General features: G+C 39.6%; 1 protein-coding gene and 1 long non-coding RNA gene across 3 annotated transcripts in view; one reads left to right on the top strand and one right to left on the bottom strand.

Moving 5' to 3' along the window:
- The window catches only part of kcnk9 (potassium channel, subfamily K, member 9), a 68,818-nt gene that overhangs the window by 20,671 nt on the left and 24,014 nt on the right, over positions 1–24,133 (bottom strand). The window contains exon 1 of one of the 2 annotated variants that reach the window (XM_073931235.1): positions 18,304–18,819. The exons of the other annotated variant lie outside the window; for it this stretch is intronic. The gene's annotated coding sequence lies outside the window, so the exon portion shown is untranslated. Of the gene's footprint in view, positions 1–18,303; positions 18,820–24,133 lie in introns of those variants that run through there. 2 annotated transcript variants of the gene reach the window in all.
- Positions 16,850–19,585, top strand: LOC141378989 (uncharacterized). The gene is made up of 3 exons (XR_012394860.1): positions 16,850–17,143; positions 18,214–18,412; positions 19,105–19,585. It is a non-coding gene; the product is annotated as an uncharacterized lncRNA (long non-coding RNA).

Below are 24,133 nucleotides of genomic sequence, written 5' to 3'. Positions count from 1 at the left end.
CTGCAGAGAGAGCTTCGTCTCTGTGAGTCTGTGTGTTTTTTATTCCCCGAAGAAGGAATCACTTTGATGATGCTGATAATCGTTTTTTCGTCAGCTCTGGTTTTTGACATCATGCTTTTTCTGATATGATAATCTCATTATTCCATCCCTGCGGAAAACAGAGCCGCTCGTTCAGCAGAACGCAGGTACACAGTCACAGGTGTGTATGTGTGTGTGTACCTTGCAAACAATCATTCATTCCTTCACTAGTCACCACAGCGGAATAAACCGCCAACTATTCTAGCATATGTTTAACTTCCAACTGCAACCCACACTGGGAAACATCCATACACACTCTCACACGCACACACATAAAGTACGCCCAATTTAGTTCCTCTTATTCCCCTATAGCGCATGTGTTTGGACTGTGGGGGAAACCGGAGCACCGGGAGGAAACTTACGCCAACACGGGGAGAACATGCAAACTCCACACAGAAATGCCAACTGACCCAGCCGGGACTCGAACCAGCAACCTTCTTGCTGTGAGGTGAAAGTGCAACCCACTGAGGCACCATGCTGCACCAACGCAATTCAGATTTTTAAAACTTAATGTTTGAATATTTTTTTGAGTGTGAGTGTGTGTGTGTGTGTGTGTGTACTTGTGTTCCAAATACAACCAAATATCCCCACAAGCACACTGTAAACAATGCTGCGTTCCACACAATTTTCACACGTTGTCCTAACACACATTAATTAAATTAAGTGAATTGTTTTTACTAATTTTAAGTGAAATGAACAAATAACAATTAGGCTTTCCCCCCCAAAAAACCTCAAGAATTGTGTTGTTTCAACTCATTTTTACATTTAAACACGCAGCAAATGTCAGTTTTTGAGTGTATAATATGCCTAATAACAATCATTTCATGTTCTCCTCTGTCAATTACTTTAAAAAAATGACCAAATCCAACTAATCATTTTTTTCAGTGTTGTGCTGTTGTTGTGATTACATATCTGTATAGAACGAAACGTGAATATGAAATGCATTTGTTTGAATGCCATGTTCGGGTGTTTTTCTTGATTATACAACACTTTTCTGGCTTGCTTCGAGTGCTCTCTAGCAAACACTCAGACGCCGTGCATTTATGTTCAAGAGGGAATCACTCCACTCACACACACACACACACACACACACACACACACACACACACACACACACACACACACACACACACAAAAAACATAACTGCACACAAACATGAGTCTGCTAACTTTTAATTGCTTTTGAAGGCTTTTACAATGCAGGACTGACAGCAATGTGTGGGACATCAGATATGCTTCTCTAAAAAGCACAGCAGGTGCGTCCGAACAGCAGGAATCTGATGAGAAATTAGACGCTTCAGTCCTCCGAGAGAGAGACTGCCTCTAAAAGGGTGACCGAGTTCATTAAATCACATGGCAGGATGACATTTGCGAGTGTGTGTTTATGCGCGAATTCATTCATGCGTGTGCGAGGAGGAGTGTGTTTGCGTCCAGATGCATTCGTCCATTTGTGTGTGTGTCTCTGTGTGGGCAAATGCATCTATGCGCGTGTTTGAGAAAGACTTTCTGTGCGTGCAAAAGAGTGTGTTTTAGCATAGTTTTGTGCAAACGCATCATTAGGAACCAACTGGTAGATGTGGTGTAGAGTTTTTTTTTAGAGATTTTTACTTTTTTATTATTATTATTTGTTTACGTAACCAAGTTTTCGTTTTAATCCACTTTGTCTCAGATGTTTGATCAAAAAGGAGGCAAAACTGGCAGGATTTGTCATTAGTTTTGACTAGTTTACTAGTAATTAAAAGTAGTGATTACTAGTAGTTTAACTAAACTGTAAAAAATCCTGTAAGATTTACGGTGAAAAAATTAGCTGTCAAGGACAATGGTGTAGTGGTTAGTGCATCTATACATGTGCTCACGGCAAACTGAGTTTGATTCCCGCCTAAAATTCCTATGCTGATCTTTGAATTTGAATTTGAATTTATTTTATTTAACAGGGACAATGCTCATTAATCAACACTAAAACTGTAAATAAGCCAGAGTTAGCCACAAGGGCTAATTTTCATCTGTTGCCCCCTGCCAGATTTTAAAAGGCAACCTAAAATAAAAAAAAAAACACATCATTACACATACAAAAACAGTAAAGTTACATAAAGTTGACAAAAAGAGATAAAAACATGCAAGTAAGAATTTCCTAAAATGTTAGACAAAAGAATTAAACATGATTACAAACTTGATTTGCTTTTAGCCGTTTCTTTAACTTGTATTTAAAAGTTGAATAATTTGTAACACCCCTTAAGTCAATCGGAAGTGTGTTCTAATAATGACTGGCTCTAACTGAGAAGACTGATCGTACGAAAGTTGTACGTCTAAACTGCTCAGCACAGTCTCCCCTGGTAACAGATCGTGTTGCTTGACCGTTATTGTTCTTGTGTGTCACAGACTCACATAATGGAGGTGGAGCATATCCATTTAAAAAAATTTTTAAATCATTCAACATCATCCAAATATTTCATACTATCAAAACTCAATAAATAATGTTTTTGTGTTATATTAAAATGATGATACCTAATAGACTTTTGATCAAATACTTTCAGTGCCTGTTTATAAAGTGATTCAACTGATTTTAAAACTGTTTTACTAGCATGTGACCAACTATCAAGACAATATGTAATATGAGAAAAAATCATGGAGTGCATAAAAAGTTTTGATGCTTCATTAGTCAAGTAAGGTCGTATATGCCTGAAGTTGGCCAGATTAAATTTAACAATTTTAATAACCTTCTTGGCATGCTTTTGGAATGTTAATTGAGAATCTAAAATTAGACCTAAATATTTAAAATCAGAGACAACCCTGAGCGTTTCTCCTTTAACAAATACATCAGGATGATGGGTAACTGTCAATGATTGTGAGAAAAACATACATACAAACATACATCCTTCCCCTCTCTCTGCTCCACTTTCCTGTCAATACTCTATACCAGTGGTTCTACAGTGGTTTGACCATGGGACCTACATTTTTACATGGTCATCAACCCGTGGCCCAAATTTTTAGCAACTATAATATAATTTTAGGAATTAAAATTCATTTGTATTTATTTGTTAACATCCTCAAGTAGTGACAGATAAATCATAAGAAAATCACCAAGACTTACAAATAAACTATATTTTACTATTGTCAATGTCTCAAATTATAAAAATAATACAAAGTAAAAACAACAAATGTTTGGTTTCTAAAAGTGCTCTTGTGAGCGCACATCACTATGACACAATGAGGTTTTAAGCCTTTTTCATCACTATATGTATATCCATACTTTACATATTCGGGGTCGTACTTGTGCTTCGACATATTTGTTGCTAGAAATAAATTAAATTTCACATGTCAAACGGTACAGTTGACGCATTTCAAAATAAAAGTCTGATACAAGCAAAATAAGTTAAAAATTAAACATTTGTTGTTTTTTTGACCACACACTCTGCGACCCACTAAAAATGTTCCCGTGACCCACTTTTGGGTTGCAACCCACCAGCTGAGAAACACTGCTCTATACTGTCCTATCCATTAAAGGTGAAAACCCTAAAAAAATAAATAAAAAATTGGCAGCTGTGGTTTGCCAGAAATTTACTGTAAAAATACAGTAGAAATGTAATCCAGTTTATGGTAGTGATAACTGTAAAATTTACAAGAAATAACTGTAAGCTGAGTTGACAAATATCTTTTAAAAATACAGTGGAAATTTTTTTCAGTTTACGGTACACTTGAGGGCGTCACAGTGGGAAGCACAATCGTCTCACAGCAAGAAGGTCGCTGGTTCGAGCCCTGGGTGGGTCAGTTGGCATATCTGTGTGGAGTTTGCATGTTCTCCCCCTGTTGGCGTAGGTTTCCTCCGGGTGCTCCGGTTTCCCCCACAGTCCAAGACATGCGGTAGAGATAAATTAAATAAGATAAATTGGCCGTACTGTATGTGAGTGAATGCTAGAGTATATGGTTGTTTCCCAGGGATGGGTTGCCACTGGAAGGGCATCCGCTGTGTAAAACATATGCTGGATAAGTTGGCGGTTCATTCCGCTGTGCCGACCCCTGATGAATAAAGGGACTAGCCGAAAAGAAAATGAGAGAATAAATGGTATACTTAAAGGGCAACTATGGTGAAAAATCTACTTTTTAAGCTGTTTGGACAGACATGTGTGTAGGTATAGTGTATAGACCGTCATATTGGGGTGATATGAACACAATTTTTTTTAACAACAATATTTAAACAATATATATATTTTTTTAATTTAACAACATAAAAACGATGGACCAATTGGAGCGGTTTTTAGATCGTCAGCAACTTGACATAGGAGTGCGGTCCCCCCGCCCACCAATATTGTTTAACAGCCGCACGTCACCATATCCTCAGTTTGTTGCTTCACGTCCGCCATTTTCAGTGTTAGAGTCAAGCGATGACAGTAAAGGAACACCCTTGCTCTATTTTTAGATGTAAGGCTCATTGGGCTCAACACAAGATCAACATTCACCACATGATCGATCTAATTGGAATTATTGTATGTAACAGTTTGCAAACATGTGTACTTTTCATTGCATCTACCTTAAACTTCAGCCATTTGTTCTTGCGGTCACAGAAGCTCCCTGTGATCTTAACTTGGTGCAGCTGGAAAGTGAGAGCTTTCTGTCAGGGTACACACAACGGCGCTTCCAGCCGTCGGCTGTCCGCGGTGCCCGGACACGATTTTTGGACACTTCATAATTCTGCCGCGCAACAGAGCCCAATCTGAATAGTTTCATATTAAATAACATGCGAATGTGCGTGTCTGGTGTTTCGTGTCACGCCGCATCTGGTGCTTTAGTCAAGTTAATTCAGAGTGCGTGGTTATTAGTCTCGGTGTACAAGCTCGGAACTTTAAACTAGCAGTTGGCTGTAACAGTTGGCTGTAAAACTATACAAAGACACACATGATTTTGTACTGTCTGCTTGGTCTGTGTCCGAGTCATACATGTACTGCTGAATGCTGGTCCTCTCACTCATGTAGCTTCTCTCTGTTTGTCATTCTGTTGCCAAACACAAAGCGGGGGAGCTCTTGGCTCCGCCCCCTTGTTATTGGGCGGGAAGTCGAAACTTATGTTCATGTGAAGCAACACACCCCTAAAACAGCGAGCTGTGTACACACCCCCAACATGACACTTTTGAACACATTATAATAAAAAAATCTGAACTGTTTTTTGAACTGAACCTAAACTGGCACACTCATAATATTAATATTAAATCATAAAAAAAGAGGTAAACTTTGTGCCCTTTAAACAAACTGTAGAATTCACAGTAAAAAAACTGGCAGCTGCGGTTGCCAGAAATCTGCCATTATAAATATAGTAGAAATGTTTTTCGGTTTACGGTATACTTAAGAGAACTGTAAAATTTACAGTAAAAATACTGAAAGCTGTGGTTACCTGAAATTTGCCTTTAGAAATACAGCAGAAATGTTTTTCAGTTTACGGTATACTTAAAAGAACTGTAAAATTGACAGTAAAAATACTGAAAGCTGTGGTTACCAGAAATTTGCCTTTAGAAATACAGCAGAAATGTTTTTCGGTTTACGATAGACTTAAGAGGACTTTAAAATTTACAATAAAAAACTGGCAGCTGTGATTGACTGAAATCTTGAGAAGGGTATAAATGGAGGTCGGAGCCAGCTACAAGTGGGTGGGCCTTGGAGCTCCAAGTGGGCTGTGCAAACCTCATTTAGTCGTATTTAGAGTTTAATATTGTGCTTGATGAATGTGTACACCTAACCCTAAACCCAACTTCACAGTAACCTGTTGTGTTTTATGAACGTCTACACCTAAACCCAACCTCACAGTAACCTGATAAACCCAACCTACTTGTGGTTTAAGTCCCTCCCACTTGGAGGTCACCCAACCTACTTGCGGTGTAATCCCTCCCATTTGCAGGTCTCTGGGCTGCAGCGATACCTACTTGGAAATCTTCCGTTAAAAATATGGTAGGAATGTTTTCTAGTTTACAGTATACTTAAGAAAGCTGTTGAAATCACAGTAAAAAACTTTAAGCTGTGGTTGCCAGAAATTTACCATTAGAAACATAGAAGAAATGTTTTCCAGTTTACGTTTTACTTAAGAAAGCTGTAGAAATCACAGTAAAAAACTGTAAAATTCACTGTAAAAAAAACTGTAAGCTGTGGTTGCCAGAAATCAACAGCACAGAGGAAGAAAATAAGTCTATTTAAAAAAATAATAAAGTAGCATTAGCTGAATTGGTCACACTTTACAACAAGGTTCATTAGTTAATGTTAATTAATGTATTTACTAACATGAACAAACAATAAACAGTACATTTACAACAGGATTTATTCATGTTAATAAACGTTAGTTAATGAAAATACAGTAGTTCATTGTTAGTTAATGTTAACTCATGGTGCATTAACTAGTTAACAAGCATGGACTTAAATTTTAATAATGCATTAATAAATGTTCAATTATGATTAATAAATGCTTAACAAGTGTTGTTCATGATTAGTTCATGTTAGTAAATGCGTTAACTAATGAACCTTATTGTAAGTGTTACCGCTGAATTCAGTTCGGTTTGGCCCAATTTACATAATTTTTTTTAGATTAGATGTACACGCTTTTCCATTTCCATTCTACTTTAACCGTCCCTCAGTTTGGAGAAGTGCTCTTTAAAACCACGAGCTGCTGATATTTCTGAATATCCACTGAGATAGAAATCTGGCTGCGAGTGGTTTAATGTTTGACTCGGTGTCTCCAGATAAACAGATGGGAGTAAAGTGCAGATCGTACAGCACACAGACAGTAGTGAACACACAGCACAATGACTCATTACCTAAAGGTCACACAGGAGCGCTTTACTCCGACAAGAGGAGATCACTAAAAACACACACACACACACACACCAAACCACAAGAGCTCTACAACACTCAACATCATCTCAAATGGTTCCAAATAAGCTTTAGAAGACACCGAAACAGCCAAATATCAAGGTTTATTATAATAAGGCCCCATTATTTAAATGTATAAGCTAACTTTACATTTGTTACAGTGATTATTTTGTTTGTGTAAATGAATTCTTGCTAAGTTAAATATTTTTTGTTGAATCATTTTTTTAGTCCTCTCAACTTACATCAATCAAACCGACCTAAAATATTAAGTTAGAACTTTAAAATTTAGTTGATTAAACCTGCTTTATGTCAAAGCAACATACAAATATTTGTTGTCCTGACTTTTTTCATTACATTTCATTACAGCCAGAATTCTGACCAGAAGCAGGAAATCAGAGCACATCACACCTGTCCTCAGGTCTCTACACTGGCTGCCAGTTACATTCAGAATAGATTTTAAAGTATTATTACTGGTCTATAAATCACTAAATGGCCAAGGACCTCAATACATTACAGATATGCTCACTGAATACAAACCTAACAGATCACTCAGATCTTTAGGATCATATAAACTAGTAGTTCCAAGAGTTCAGTCAAAGCAGGGTGAATCTGCCTTCAGCCACTATGCTCCTCACTGCTGGAATCAGCTTCCAGAAATGATCAGATGTGCTCCAACATTAGGCACATTCAAATCAAGACTGAAAACACATCTGTTTAGCTGTGCCTTTACTGAATGAGCACTGTGCTGCGTCCGACAGATCGCACTATTATGTTTTTCGTTTTCTTTTTCATTCTTTTATAACCTATTTTAACTCATTTTAATTTGTTTTTATCTGTTTTTAATAATTTTTATTGTCTGCATTTTATGTTCCTAAACTTGTCTTTTTTATTCCTGTTTATGTAAAGCACTTTGAATTGCCACTGTGTATGAAATGTGCTATATAAATAAACTTGCCTTGCCTTGCCTTGCCTTACATTTGTTACAGTGCAGAAGGCGTTGAATTATTCTACAATAATGCACACCCGAGGTGGTGATGTGCTGCTGTTACACCTCAGGTGCTCATCACTTTCTAATAATTCAATGGTCTGCAATTATTTACTCCACTTATTGTTCAAACATCTAATCACACTGTTCAGATTTTGCATTTCAGACAAATGTCTACAAACTGTTCCTGTGTGTTGCACTAGTTTTTTATGCATCTCATCTAAAGCCTTCTGTTTTGATTTGATGTAGCTGTGAAATTACTGAAATCATTCAGCGTAGTGATATGGAACTGTAATGTGGCCAAAACCTGCCTGGAACTACTTGAGCTGTGTTTGTTTATCTGACAACAACAGCACACGCTTAGAAATAAAGCTACAAACCCTGTCACCTGTCACGGAGGCAGCACATTATAAAAAGGAACATTTCTGTTACTAACAGGACATTAAAGGTATATATTACTATCTAAAAGTACACATGTGAACCCCTTAGTACCTTAAAGGTATAAACGTGAAGTGAACCCTAAAGATACTAATGTTCCCCTAAACATGCTTTAGCTGTGTGTGTGTGTTTATCTGACAAAAACAGCACACTCAGAAATAAAGCTACAAAATCTGTCACTGGGGCGGTATCTTTTCAAAAGGTACATTCTTATTCTTAAGTCTTTAAAGGTACATATTAATACAGAAAAAAGTACCTCATAATGCCTTAAAGGTATAAAAGTGTACCCTAAAGGTACTAATGTCCCCCTACACACACTTTAGCTGTGTGTGTTCATCTGACAATAAGGGCAAACTCTCAGAAATAAAGCTGCAAAACCTGTCACCTGTCACTGAGGCAGTACATTATTAAAAGGTACATTTCTGTTACTAACAAGACAATAAAGGTATACATTACTATCTAAAAAGTAAAAATGTGAACCTCTTAGCACCTTAAAGGTATAAAACTGAAGTGAACCCTAAAGGTACGAATGTCCCCCTATACACTTTAGCTGTGTGTGTGTATCTGACAATAACAGCACACTCTTAGAAATAGGTAACAATATCTGTCACTGGGATGTAACTTTTTCAAAAAGTACATTTTTGTTCCTAACAGGACCTTAAAGGTACATATTAATCCCTAAAAAGTACAATTGTGTACCTCAAAATGGCTTAAAGGTATAAAGGTTAGCCTTAAATGTATAAAGGTGAACCGTAAAGGTACTAATGTCCCCCTACACATGATTTAGCTGTGTGTATTTATCTGACAATAACAGCACACTCAGAAATAAAGGTACAAAATCTGTCACTGGGGCGGTACCTTTTCAAAAGCTGCATTTTTAACAGGTCCTTAAAGGTACATATAAATCCCTAAAAAGTACAAATGTGTACCTCATAGTAGCTTAAAGGTATAAAGGTCAGCCTTAAATTTATAAAAATGAACCGTAGAGGTACTAATGTCCCCCTACACACTGTGTGTGTTTATCTGACAATAACAGCACACTCAGAAATAGAGCTACAAAATGTGTCACTGGTGCGGTACCTTTTCAAAAGGTGCAATTTTGTTCTTACCAGGTCCTTAAAGGTACATATAAATCCCTAAAAAGTACAAATGTGTACCTCATAGTAGCTTAAAGGTATAAAGGTCAGCCTTAAATTTATAAAAATGAACCGTAAAGGTGCTAATGTCCCCCTACACACTGTGTGTGTTTATCTGACAATATCAGCACACTTAGAAATAGAGGTACAAAATGTGTCACTGGTGCGGTACCTTTTCAAAAGGTGCAATTTTGTTCTTACCAGGTCCTTAAAGGTACATATAAATACCTGAAATTACAAATGTGTACCTCATAGTACCTTAAAGGTACAAAAATCAACCTTAAAGGTATAAAAGTGTAGCCTAAAGGTACTAATGTCCCCCTTCTCACACTTTAGCTGTGTGTGTTCATCTGACAATAAGAGCAAACTCTCTGAAGTAAAGGTACAAAATCTGTCACTAGTGCAGTACCTTTTCAAAAGGTAAATTTTTGTTCCTAACAGGGTTTTTTTTTTCTAAACAGGTCCATAAAGGTACATATTTATTCCAAAAATTACAAATGTGTACCTCATAGTTCCCAAAAGTCTAAAAGGGAAGCTTAAAGGTACAAATATATATATATAAGGTTCTAATGTCCACCTACATATACTGTCTATGTTTATCTGGCAGCAACAGCATACTGTCACTGGGGCAGTACCTCTTCAAAAAGTATATTTTTGTTCCTAAAAGATCCTTAAAGGTACATATTGATACCCAAGTCGTACAAATGTGAACCACATAGTACCTAGAAGGTATGACAGAAAACAAAAACGCAACTAGCGCAAATGGCCACTCATGCTCACTCTTTATATGCAAAATATTTGCAGCATAGTCTCTAGCTTTATTATCCTTGTGGGGACAATTATAACCTGAGCGCACACACTGTATACTACACATATACACACACCCACAGAGTTGACCTTTTGATGCCGCAGTTATTCCAGCAGTGGTTTGCAGTTGGTATTGACACCACATATCAATAGCTCAAAGGTCATTCATTAGGACTGCTAGAGAAACCCTACTTAACATTAGTTTGCTTTCTTCAAGACTATAATACTGACTTGAAGAAGAACGAACATTTCATCTCACGAGAGACACTTCAGACGCTTCTCTGAGACTCCAGTTCTGAAAACAGCAAGCAGAGCATAACAGATGTGTTCATTCACAAAACATACTGTCTATGAAACACGAATGCTCTTAACAAAGGCTGGGTTCCACACAATCGATTTGTGTTGGGACAACATCAAATAATTAAGTTAACTTATTAGCTTTTACAAATTTAATGGGTTGAACATAAAACAATTAAGCTGGCCTCAAAATAGTTTTGTTTCAGGTCAATTTAAATAATTAGTTTAAAAAAACAGCTGATGTCATTTTTTGAGTAAGCATAAAGCGTTTTGATGGTGCGTTCACAGCATATGAAGCGGCAAGCGCGAGTGATTTACATGTTAAGTCAATGCAAAGACGAATATACATTTGCGATTCGTGTGAATGAAGCATTTGACATTTAAAAAGTTGTCAAATCAGAATTTTAGCGGATATTCACGCCGTGTTAACCGTGATTAGGATGTAGCGCTTGTTGTTGGTGTTTTGTGGGGAAACCCTCCTGCCGACAACAGCTCATCAAACTGGACTCGACTCAGTCTGAAGTACTCCTGAAAGCTTCCATCATCCATGTATAGTTTCTGAAGGAGTTGAACTCACAGAGCTGGGTGCACCTTAGAAAGGATCTAGTGGACTCAGACATGGCGCCGAACCAATCAATGCTGTTTTTCAGCCTTACTAATGCACATAAAGCACAGCTACTCTCTCAAAAAAATCCAAGTTAGCCATTCAGCAATGAAGCAAGAGTCACCGAACAGACAGAAGCTCGCCCATGACGTGAATCCGCATCTATTGTGAAGTGAATTTGATATATGAATGAAGCGAGTAAACTTAAAATGTTCATGGGTCTATTTATGCACGAATAGCATGATTTATTTGCGCAGGTGTGAACACAGCATAATGGTGCTTTCACACCACACAAAGATAAAGCATCCAGCACAAGTGATTTACATGTTGAGTCAATGCAAAGATGCGAATAGACATCCTGTGGTGCGAATGAGGCGGCATGAATGAAGCTGTTCGAAATAAGTAAAGCGAATGATGCGATTCACAGGAATGAAGCGGCACGAGTGAATCGCGTGAATGAATCGGCATGAACGATGCAATTCACAGGAATGTAGTGGCGAGAATGAAGCAGACAGAATGATGCCATTCACAGGAATAAAGTGGCGTGAATGATATGATTCACACAAATAAAGTGCCGCAAATGAAATGTCGTGAATGATGCGATTCAAATGAATAAAGCTGCGCAAATGAATTGACATGAATGATGTGCTCACATGAATGAAGCTGTGCTAATGAAGCAGCCAAAACTATCATTCACATGAATGAAGCAGCACGAATGATGAGATTCACGCAAGTGAAATGGCACGATGAATTTGTTTCACACGAATGAAGCGGCGCGAATGATGTAGAGCAAATTGAGCAATTCACACGAATGAAGCATTGCAAATGAATCGGCGTGATTGAATCGACATGAATGATGCGATTCATAGGAATAAAGTGGTGAGAATGTAGCAGCCGAATTGATGCCATTCACAGGAATGAATCGGCGTGAATGATGTGATTCACACGAATGATGTGGAGCAAATGATGCGATTCACACAAAGTAAACGCCGTGAATGATGCGATTCACACAAATGAAGCGGCGCGAATGATGTGGAGCAAATGATGCGATTCACACGAATTAAGTGACGCAAATGAATTGTCGTGATTGAATTGGCATGAATGATGCGATTCACAGGAATGAATCGCCGCAAATGAAATGGCGCTAATAATGCAATTCACACGAATGAAGGGGCGTAAATGAAGTGGCGCAAATGATGTGATTCAGACGACTGAAGCGGCGCAAATAAATTGGCGTGATTAAAGCAGCATGAATGATACGATTCACAGGAATGAAGCGGCGTGAATAATGCGATTCACGCAAATGAAATGGCATGAATGATACGAATTACATGAAGCTGCGCAAATGATGCAGTTCATGCAAATGAAATAGCGCTAATATTGCAATTTACACGAATGAAGGGGCGCGAATAGAGTGGCGCAAATGATGCGATTCACACGACTCAAGCGGCGTGAATGAATCTGTGTGATTGAAGCGGCATGAATGATGCGATTCACAGGAGTAAATCGGCACGAATGATGCGATTCACACAAATGAAGCACCATGAATGAAGTGGCGTAAATGATGCGATTCAGATGAATGAACCAATGTGATTAAAGAGGCGCGAATGAAGCAGCCCAAATGATGCAATTCACATGAATGAAGCGGCGCGGATGAAACAGCCCAAATGATGCGATTCACACGAATGAATCGGCGTGAATGAAACAGCCCAAATGATGCAATTCACACGAATGAATCGGCGCGAATGATGCGGTTCACACGAATAATGTGATGCCCAATTCGCTCGAGTTGGAAAATCTGAACTTCAGCGGACATTCGCGCCACGTTAACCAATCAGGGGCTTGCTCTTGTAAAGGCATGATTATGAGGTAGCGCCTGTTGTTGGTGTCCCGAGGGGAAATTCTTTTGCCGACACAGGAGAACAGGTCATCAAACTAGTCTCGGGTCACCGCTAAAGGCTTCCATCCAGTTTTTACTTTAACATCAGTTTTTGAACTTTAACATCCAGTTAAAGTTTCTGGAGGAGTTTATGACCTCACAGACCTGGCTGCACTGCTGAAAGGATCTAGCGAACACGGCGCCAAATGAATCTAAGCAGTTTTTCAGTCTTCCTATATCACATAAAGCACAGCTACTACCTCAATAAAACCCATGTTAGCCATTTAGCAGTGAAGCTAGAGTCACAGGCAGACAGAAGCCCTGCCCATCACTTTAATCCACATCTACTGTGAAGTGAATTTGACGCGCAATTTATTCGTACAAGATGCATCTGGTGTGAATACAGCGTTACGTTTTAAAGGGACAATTTTTAACATTCATTCTCTCATCCGTCTTATATTTATCAAATAAATCCAGCTCAGGTGAGTCTTTCAGAAACGGTCACAGAAAGCATTAACGGCCTGTGTATCATTCAGTGTCTCTCACACATACACACACATCCCCTGAATATGATCGAAGGTTTGGTGGCTGAGTAATTGTCGTTGACAAAATGATGCTAAACTTTTATTGAGCCTTTGGCGAGAGTGACAAACACACACACACACACAAACACACACACACACACACACACACCCAGGCTAATGTAATAGGATGATACATGGAGTCTAGAAATAACAGCATTGTCAGACTGCATTGAGCGTGTGCTAATCTGAATGAGGCCAGAGGGTAAATCATGAAGCGCAGGAGGAGATGAGAACGCCGCGAGACCCTCCAAAACACTCCAGTGTGATTGGAAGTGAGCGCAGTGTAACTGAATTGAATGGAAATTAATGATTCAGAAATGAAATTATGCTCGAGTGAATGGAGGAAAAGTAATGCAGAATCTGAAGAAAGGGACAGAGCTGTCTACATGCTCTCTTTGAGTCATTCAACAATGGAAACGAAGGAAATTCAATATCTACATTTTCCCTGATATAGGCAACACTGGTGAGGCGAGATATTGTAATGCATGCTGCTAACTCAAGTTTAGATTAAGTGAACCAAAAGGTAACGTTCCAATAAAAACATTCTGTCATACTAATATACATCATGTTTACAAATTTTAAAAACAACTATAAAAAAATGAAAGGAAACAACAAAAAAAAATAGTTCTTTCAGTTAACATAGCATCTTGATGACTTAACGAAGACATGATTGCTTAAAGTAGGGGTCTCAAACTTCTGGCCAGCGGGCCAGCTTCCTCCTTTTTCCTCTGGCCCACAACTGACGTCAAACATATAACAAAATTCGGTCCACCAAAACATATAAAATACATTTAAATCCAACCCAGGCTCATTCTGAAAACGTAGTCCAGCGGACGTTTCTGGAGACCGCGAAATACGTCCCGGGAGGTACATATGGCTGCATTTCATTTTTTTTAAGCGAACGCTACGGGGCGGTGTGACGTTGTTCCCTTTTGCGCTTGCCAGCTGACCGCTTACCTCCGTGTGGAGGGCTTTCCCGCCGCAATCAGTTTGTTCGGTCAGCTCATCGTGTGCGTCGGCGGACTTCAGATGCAGAGAGGAGGAGTTGACAAAGGCGTCCGGGTTCGAGTACCAGGAAAAGCGGTTCCAGAAATCAGGTAAGACAAAAACAGAATCCAAAAAAAATAAAGCTAACGAGTTCTTAACAGGGTGAGAACGTGGTGAAATCCGAAATTATAAAACAGACGAGGGCTTTTCTTTTTTCTAGACGGCTTTTCTAAATTGTTGCTCGGGTCTAGGGAAGTGGGCGGATCAATCGGTAAAACTGGTTGGGTTCAGGGAAGGAGGAGGGTGGGTCAGCTGATTGGCCGGTCGCGCAGTCCATCATTCGGTCAGTCAGACAGCGGCCTCTGGTGGGTTGACGCGAGAACAGCGCGGCCGCGAACGGCACTCGCAAGAGACGTTCGAGATATGAAAAAGTGCACACAGCGGCCTCTCGCGGATTCGCGAAAACAAAAACTGCACAAATACGTACCTCCCGGGACGTATTTCACGGTCTTCAGAAACGTCCGCTGGACTACGTTTTCAGAATGAGCCTGGGTTGTTTAAATCACTATCACTCTTGTGCGAAATTTATGTGCGCATGTGGATATTGACGGAATATATGGCGAAAAGTCCTACATGATGGTAATAGTTTGATTGTGGTGTTTACTTCAATAATGCCACTAATATCTGCATACTCCACATGTCTTAATTCCTTTTTTGTTTAGTTCAGTTATGACTTTAGTCGGATTAAGGTGATCAAAAATCGCTGTTTGGAGCTTATCAAGGCCTACAGTTCAAAACTCATGTTTAACTGAATAAACAGTTAGTAAACAAGTACATCTTATTGAACCTCATTTATTTTCATCACCAATTATCATGGTAGAACAGTTTCCCAAGCAGTTTGTGATGCATTTTGGAAACAGGAGATGAGTCCCCGGACTAAAAGCAAAGATATTGAAAAGAACAATCCAGATCCGCTGTAAATGCTGCTCTCTGAATCTCCCCTGTGTCTGTGTTTGTGTTGCCGCTATGAAAATCAGCTGAAGTGCACGCATTAAAACTCTTTTTCATGCAAACAATTCCTTCTTTCATCACTCGCCACTTCCACCTGAACAAAGCAGGACTCACCCACTTTCCTGACTTTTTCAAACTAGAGGTGTGAAAACAACCTGCTGAGATACCTTGGAGGGGGGGGGGGGGGGTATGGGGAGATTGATGGCCCTTTAAAAAAGGTGAAAAATGCTTAAAAAATAAACAAGGCAAAAAGTAACATGACAACTGAGTTTAAATAGGACAATAACCAATGAATAGAACCCTTGACCTACTTCCAAAGCACTTGCAATGCACATTTGAGCGATAACTTTTGACCGGTAGTGTATATATATTTATTCATTCATTTATTTTCATTCTTAGTCCCTTTATTCATCGACGGTCGCCACAGCGGAACGAACCTCCAACTTATCCGGCAAATGTTTTACACAGCGGATGCCCTTCCAGCTGCAACCCAGTACTGGGAAACATCTATACACACTCATTCACACACATACTCTACGACCACTACGGATGTCTTTGGTCTGAGGGGGAAACCGGAGCACCTGGAGGAAACCCACACCAACACAGGGAGAACATGCAAACTAATTATGCATATGCTAATGTTACAAAGTGTATAAAACGGATGATTAATGTAGGAAGATTAAATAATGAAAGCTTTTTCTTTCTTTTTATTGGCTAAACAGTCTACAAAACCATATTTCTCAGCTGGAATGGAAGAAATAAAAACGAACAGATGATAAGTCTGTCCACAAACATGCATAATGCATCATTTTTTAGATGTCAGACCTCCCCCCCCCCCCCCCCCCCCCCCAAAAAAAAAAAAAAAAAAAAACGCCAAAATCCATAATAGAAAGATAAGGTCGAGAAGAATACAACTGGAATGACATTTCAAGACCTAACAATGAATCTGACCTCACAACACGTCGCACTTGACGAAATCGCAGTAAGCACTGGATGAAATGGTCTGTCAGAGAATAAATTGCCTGCCTTATTTTAAAGAACGCGTGCAGGAAAAAAATAGTTGAAGTGTAGAATCGTAAGAGCGCACACACACACACACACATACACTCAGATACATAATCTTTCCCACTCGGAGCGTACAAAGGTTATTTACACACATCAATGAAATTGCTCAGCTGTCATCTGCCATTACATCAGTGTATACCGTACAGACACACAAAAGCCATCTGTATCAGGGCCGCCGATTCCTGCTTCCCTGCTGATTGCTACAAGTGCCACTCTCTTCCTCCGGGCCAGCTCATATCCATGGTTCAGGGCCACGAAAGGATGCACAGGCCCGAAATGGAGCCGAGCTACGCTGGAGGAAAAAGAGATCCATCAAAGCATGAAGGAGTTTCAGCTTAAGGAGCAATTACATGCTCGGGCTCGACTCAGCCCCCGTTTTCTCCTGTGGGGACGAGCGGCGGGGGAATAAGATCTGATGGGGACAGTAAGGTCACTTCTGCTGGGACATTCAGCCGGGTTGAACATAAGGACCACGTGTCTTGCGCAGCTTATTATCATTTAAAAGGGGCTACACTGTAAAAGTGACTAGTTACTTGGCTTAAAAAGGGGAGTAAACCTAACTTGAAACTGTTAGGTAATTATTTTAAGGAACGAGTTTACACACTTTAGGATAGTTAACAAAGCAGTTTAAAGGTAACAGGCTTACTCACTTTTTTAGGTGAAATCAACTAATTGTTTCAAAAACAATGGAGTTTTTTTTTTTAGAAAGTCAAGCAAATGCTTTATCAGCAATGGGTTTTTTCACTTTTTTTAAAGTCAACTAATTACTATAAAAGCAACAGGGTTACTCCCCTTTTTAAGTGAAGTCAACTTATCCCTCTTAAAGCAACAGGGTTACTTACTTTTTAAGTAAAGTCAACTAATCCCTTTAAAAGCAACAGGGTTACTCACTTTTTTAAGTAAAGTCAACTTATCCCTCTTAAAGCAACAGGGTTACTTACTTTTTAAGTTATGTCAAGTAATCACTATAAAAGCAACAGGGTTACTCAATTTTTTAAGTAAAGTCAACTAATCCCTTTAAAAGAAACAGGGTTTCTCACTTTTTTAAAGGGTCACGAAACACCAAAACACATTTTTTGAGCTGTTGACAGTCATATATGTGTCCCACACTGCTAAAAACACTATTAGGACACCTATATTTCACTAAAAAGTGTAAATTGGTTGTTTTTGCGTTATTTCAAGCAAATTCGTACTTCCGGTTTAAAACGAATTTTTGAAGCTGCGTCACGGTCATGACATAATAGCGTGTATTCCAGCGTGCAGACTGGGCATCTGTGCCAGAGTGTGTCTTATTACATCTTACAGTGTGATGCATTAAAGCATGAGTAAGGCTTGGTTCGAACCAATCAGCGCGCTCTATTGTGCAACTTCATTAATATTCATTAGTGTCACCGTGTTTACACGACAGAGACGCCACGTTGTGTTGGCAAAACAAGTGTGAAGTGTTGCTTTTATAGTTTGCTGCCGTTAAGTTTTGTTTTCATTTTCTCTCAGTGGGAGCTCATCTGGAGTCACGTGTGGATTAACAGTGTACGCAACGCTCGACAACAATAACTTACGTGTCTAAGGAGAAACATTGTTTACCTGAGAGCTGTTCTCATCTGCAAACGCTGGGATCCGGATTCGCTTGTAGTCTCCTCTTAATAAAGATGCGGCTCTAGTTGCTGGTGATTGTCCTGTCTCTACAGATTTGGTAAGTGAGCGACTAGTGCTCTTTGTTTATTCAGTTTGTTCGTATCGAACTAAGTTAACCATTGCACCGAGTGTAAACATGTTAGCACCACAACCAAACTTTGACCTCGTGTAGGGTTTTTACCGTATTTTGTGACCGGAATAACACACGCGGCTTTCTGACGCTACCTGCTGTGTGCATCTAAGTTTCTGGGAAATGCAGAGGTTTTTTTTCTCTCATTCGCCGTGCGGTATCAAACATTCCATGAAAAATACACGCTTACAGCAGCTCCTCGAATCAAATATCTTGTTTGTCGCGAGGGGCATGACTGAATTCCCTGAATCAAAGAGCCAAACTGCAGTTAAAGTCCAACATTTAATAATTTGGCAAATAGTTCGACTACAGATGTCCATGTAGGTTAAACACCCTCACTTTCTACTGTGTGTGTATTTTGGCTCTAAAACTCGCGCGTGCCCAAATAGACACTCCCACACCCTCCCACTTTAGTTCCTCCGACACTCCCCCCTAAACAGAGCTGGACACGCCCACTTTTCTGACTTTTTCCAAAGTAGAGGTGTGAAAACACCCTGCTGAAACGAGGGGGTTTCATGGCCCTTTAAGTAAAGTCAACTAATCCCTTTAAAAGCAACAGGGTTTCTCACTTTTTAAAGTTAAGTCAACTAATCCTTTTTCATGCTGATGGGATTTTCCAGCAGGAACTGGAAGACTAGTCAGGATAGAGGGAAAGATGAATGCAGAAATATACAGAGACATCCTGAATGAAGACCTGCTTCAGAGTGCTCTTGACGTCAGACTGGGGTGACGGTTCATCTTCCAGCAGGACCAGCAATAAAAATATCAACGGAGTGGCTTCATAACAACTCGGTGAATGTCCTTGAGTGGCCCAGCCAGAGCCCAGACCTAAATCCTATTGAACATCTCTGGAGAGATCTGAAAATGGCTGTATACCTTCGCTTCCCATCCAACCTGACAGAGCTTGAGAGGTACTGCGAAGAGGAATGGGCAAAAAATTCCCAAAGACAGGTGTGCCAAGCTTGTGGCATCATATTCATAAAGACTTGAGGCTGTAATGCTGCCAAAGGTGCATCAACAAAGTATTGAGCAAAGGCTGTGAATACTTGTGTACATGTGATTTTTCAGGGTTTTTATTTTTAATAAATTTACAACAATTTCAAAAACTCTTTTTTTTTCACATCGTCATTACGGGGTATTGTGTGTAGAATTTTGAGAAAATAAATTAATTTAATCCATTTTGGAATAAGGCTGTTACATAAAACAACAACAAAAACGTGAGGCGCTATGAATACTTTCCGGCTGCACTGTACAAACGCTTTAACCACAAATCCCTGAAGGCCTGCTTGAATACACTATTCAATTCAAAGCGTATATATTGTAGTATTGTTAGAAAAAAAAAACAACACAATTGAACCGGGATGAATTCATAACTTAGAAGAATAGCTGAATGAATAAAAATCTGAGAGTAAAGGGACCGCTGTGTGGAAGATGAGCTGAGCGGACGAAGCCTCACAGCCCTAATGATCACACACTGATATCTTGTCAAATTTAACAGAGACATCGGTTAAATGGCACCGAGCTCAAGCCGATCTCACAGTTGTGCACATCAGACGCCGGGTATTTATAGACTGTGTATAGATGTGAACCTGCAGCTCGCTGTGTGTAAGACACACAACGCTGATCCGGAGACAGAAAGAAAAACACTGTGGCTGAGCTGATTATGACCCCTTTACACTTTAACACACACACATTACTAAGAGGGGACTGTTGCTCTATACTGGCCAAGAGGGGATCAGAGTTTCTGCTCATTTTAAAGAAACTAAATTCACACACATTTCTTTTAAGGTCTTTTTTTTAAATAATAACTGAAAATAAGTGTTTTTTAGTTTCTAAAATGCATGCCACGTGGGGACCTGAAGCTCTGAGTGATGTCCTGTGGGTGCAAATGCCTTGTTGATGCCAGAGGTCAGAGGAGAATGGCTAGACTGGTTACAGCTGATAGAAAGGCAACAGTAACTCAAATAAGCACTCGTTACAATGGAGGTCTGCAGAAGAGCATCTCTGATTAAAATACACGTCTAACCTTGAGGTAGAAGGGCTACAGCAGCAGAAGACCACATCTTCTGATGGCTCCCTGCAGGTACAGTCAATCAACATGACTCATATTGACTTTGTACCCCAACATCATGAGGATGTAGGATTTTGTTTGGAAATGGAAATCGGGTTGACGTCAGAACCCAACGTCAGGCCAACATCAATCTCCAACCTAAAATCAACCAAATATCAATGTTTAATCATGTTACACCTTGACATTGCGTAGATGTTACCACTATTACATCTATCAGACGTTGAATTTTGGTCACTTTCCAACACAACCTAAAATCAACCAAATATCAATGTAATTTGTCGTCATTATTGGACGTCAAAATAAAGCTGTCCTTAGATGGTGGCTAGACATTGACTTTTGGTCACCTGACGTCATGACCTAAATCTAACCTAATATTAACGTCTTGTGATGTAGTGTACCTGCTGGGCTACTTCCAACAGGGTTACGCCCCATGTCCTAACACCCGAATCATCTCAGACTGGTTCCTTGAACATGACAATGAGATCACTGTCCTCAAATGGCCTCCACAGTCACCAGATCTCAATCCAATAGAGCACCATTGGGATGTTGTGGAACGAGAGATTCACATCATGGATGTGCAGCCAAAAAATCTGCAGCAACTGCATGATTCTATCATGTCAATATGGAACAAAATCTCTGAGGAATATTTCCAGTAGCTTGTTAAATCTATTAAGGCAGTTCTGAGGGCAAAACGGAGTCCAACCTAGTGCTAGTCAGATGTACCTAATAAAGTGGCCGGTGAGTGTACTCTCACTAACTTTCTCTTACTCAATCACACACACACACACACTAACTCTCTCTTTCTTACTTACATATGAATGTTGTTAAAATGTGCTTTAAATTTTTTCTTTCTCTTTCTACACTTAGCGACTAAAATGACTCTGAAACAATTTATTAATTAAAACAAAACAACACCAAGAACGCTGCACAAATGATTACTACGCAAAAGGCATTCATGAAAGCAGCGCAATCACTTTATCGCATCTCTCTGCAAAAGCAGTCTATTTAAAACAGGGGGCCGTCCTGCCAAAATGCATTTAACCACAGATGTCACACACACTCCCACACACACACTAGCGTCCTCTAAACTGTAGACGGAGCTGTTTAGTCAACAACAAACTAAAACTGTGCTTGAATGATAACAGCAATTAGGCAAGAGACAGCTCAATTACATGTTGGCGGTTCATTCCGTTGTGGTGACCCCAGATTAAAGGGACTAAGCTGAAAAGAAAATGAATGAATGAACAGCTCAATTACTGCAGATTTACCATAAAATACCACACACTGGCCTTCTATTCTACTGCACATGCAGTTACTTTTAGCTATATGACTGCCTCAGTCTAGGAGGCTCAGTGGTTAGCACTGTCTAGTCACAGCAAAAAGGTCACTGGTTCAAGGGTTCAAGCCCCAGCTGGGTCAGTTGTCATTACTGTGTGGAGTTTGCATGTTCTCCCTGCGTTGAAGTGTGTTTCCTCCGGGTGCTCCGGTTTCCCCCTCAGACATGCGCTATAGGTGAATTGGATAAGCTAAATTGTCCATAGTGTATGAGTGTGTGTATGAATGTGCATGGGTGTTTCCCAATACTGGGTTGCGGCTGGAAGGGCATCCGCTGTGTTAAACAAATGCTGGAATTGTTTGTTCATTTCACTGTGGCGACCTCTGAAATATAGACTAAGCCGAAGGAAAATAAATGAATGAATTGTCTCACTCATGCACAGGACATAATCATCTGCAAGACTCTCCTTTTAGAGAGCTTTTCTGACCAGCGTAGTGATTTCTTTGTCATCCTTGTTATCCGTCTCTTTCTGTGTGGCCTCTAAACTGTTGTATTTCCTTGGCGAATCGCTCCCGGAAGACACAATGAAGTTACCGAGACCTGTTGCTGAGATGTCAAGCGAGAGCCGGAGAATATAAGAACATAAAAGAGGCAGAAAAAATCCTCAGGAGAGACGAAACTGTCTTTTCTGATGCTGACGCGCAAATGCAATACAATCCTTGCTGGAGAAGAAGCATGTAATATCAACATCGTTTTACGCTAGCACAGCCACATCTATTGAAGTTCACAAGGGTTGTGTTTCACAAGCTTATAATTTTTTATTATTTTAAAGGAACAGTTCACTGAAAACTAATATACTGCACTTAAATGGAACCTATTTAACCCCCTTTTTAAGATTTAAGATACGTCTTTTGTGTCTCAAGAATCCATACATTCACACACACACTCATACACTACGGACAATTTTAGCCTACCCAATTCACCTGCGCCAAATGTCTTTGGACTGTGGGGGAAACCAAAGCACCCGGAAGAAACCCACGCGAAGGCAGAGAGAACATGCAAACTCCACACAGAAACGCCAACTGAGCCGAGATTCAAACCAGCGACCTTCTTGCTGTGAGGTAACAGCACTACCTACTGCGCCACTGCCTCACCTTGACTAATACTATAATAATTAATATAAAGTTTAAGTGTGGAATATTAATAATCACAGACATTACTTAAACCAAGTTTGTCGAATGCAGAATATGAGTTCATTTTCTTGTGTAATATTTTGCCGTGCAAGGACACCAGAAACGATTTCTGGGAACAAATCTTCCATTAAACACACAATCCCCAGCAGGAAATGACATCACCAACACCTGCTCCACTTTATTGTTACTCAACGGGGAAGCATCAGGACGTCAGTCGACAAGCAGACCTCATGCTGGATGAAAAAACAAAGAGCCGAAGATGAGGAACAGAGCCAAAGATTAGTTATGCTGACTCACGGGGAGAAAAGAATTATAGAGGAGATGAAAAAATAAAAGGAGGTGAGATATTAACTTCATAGATCAATATGTCTGAGTCTCTCCATGAGCTGAGGCCGCTAAAACAAGAGACTAAAGGAGACGATGGTGAGAAAGATTAGATATGGAGAAAACAAGAGGAGACCAGCTTCTCTTTGTCAATTTATTATGAAAGCCGTGCCCTCTAATAAAGTCATTAATACATCATGCTTTAATCATCCGCCGTATAAAACTTTTAAAACACAATTTGAAATTCTCGCACAGCTATGAATAATAATGAAGTCCACACACTCCATTCGCATTACACACAAATCCGCTAACGTAAAACAACCTCCAGTCACACACACAAGGGCGAATTCACGTGTGGAAAACTTTATGGCATGTTCAGATCAATATTTAAGGGAAAGGACTGCTTCGCGTCAATGATTTATTGATAAAAAGTACTTTTTGATGCTAGGCTACTGGTGCGCTGAATGTTTTATGAGTTCATCGGAAAAGGTTGTGATGGAAAAACGGTCTCCTGATAAGCTGCAGAGCTGAGATCGCATCACATTAGGGAGAAACTCATACACTTTCTGATAAACAGACCCAATTATACATGACTGAACAGATATATCAACAACAGTCCAAAATAACTTGCTAACGTTTATTAGCATGACTACAAGGCATGTGGTATATGGCAATTCAATATTTTTACTTCCTTAATTCACTGCATTTTATAAGTATCTGTACTTTATTTTGCAATTCACTGCAATACAAAAGTTTTGTAGCAGTGTCTGATTCACGGACAAGGT

This window comes from Danio rerio, chromosome 19 (assembly GCF_049306965.1).
Source record: "Danio rerio strain Tuebingen ecotype United States chromosome 19, GRCz12tu, whole genome shotgun sequence".
Taxonomy (NCBI): Eukaryota; Metazoa; Chordata; class Actinopteri; order Cypriniformes; family Danionidae; genus Danio; species Danio rerio.
This window is presented reverse-complemented; position numbering and strand designations above follow the sequence as displayed.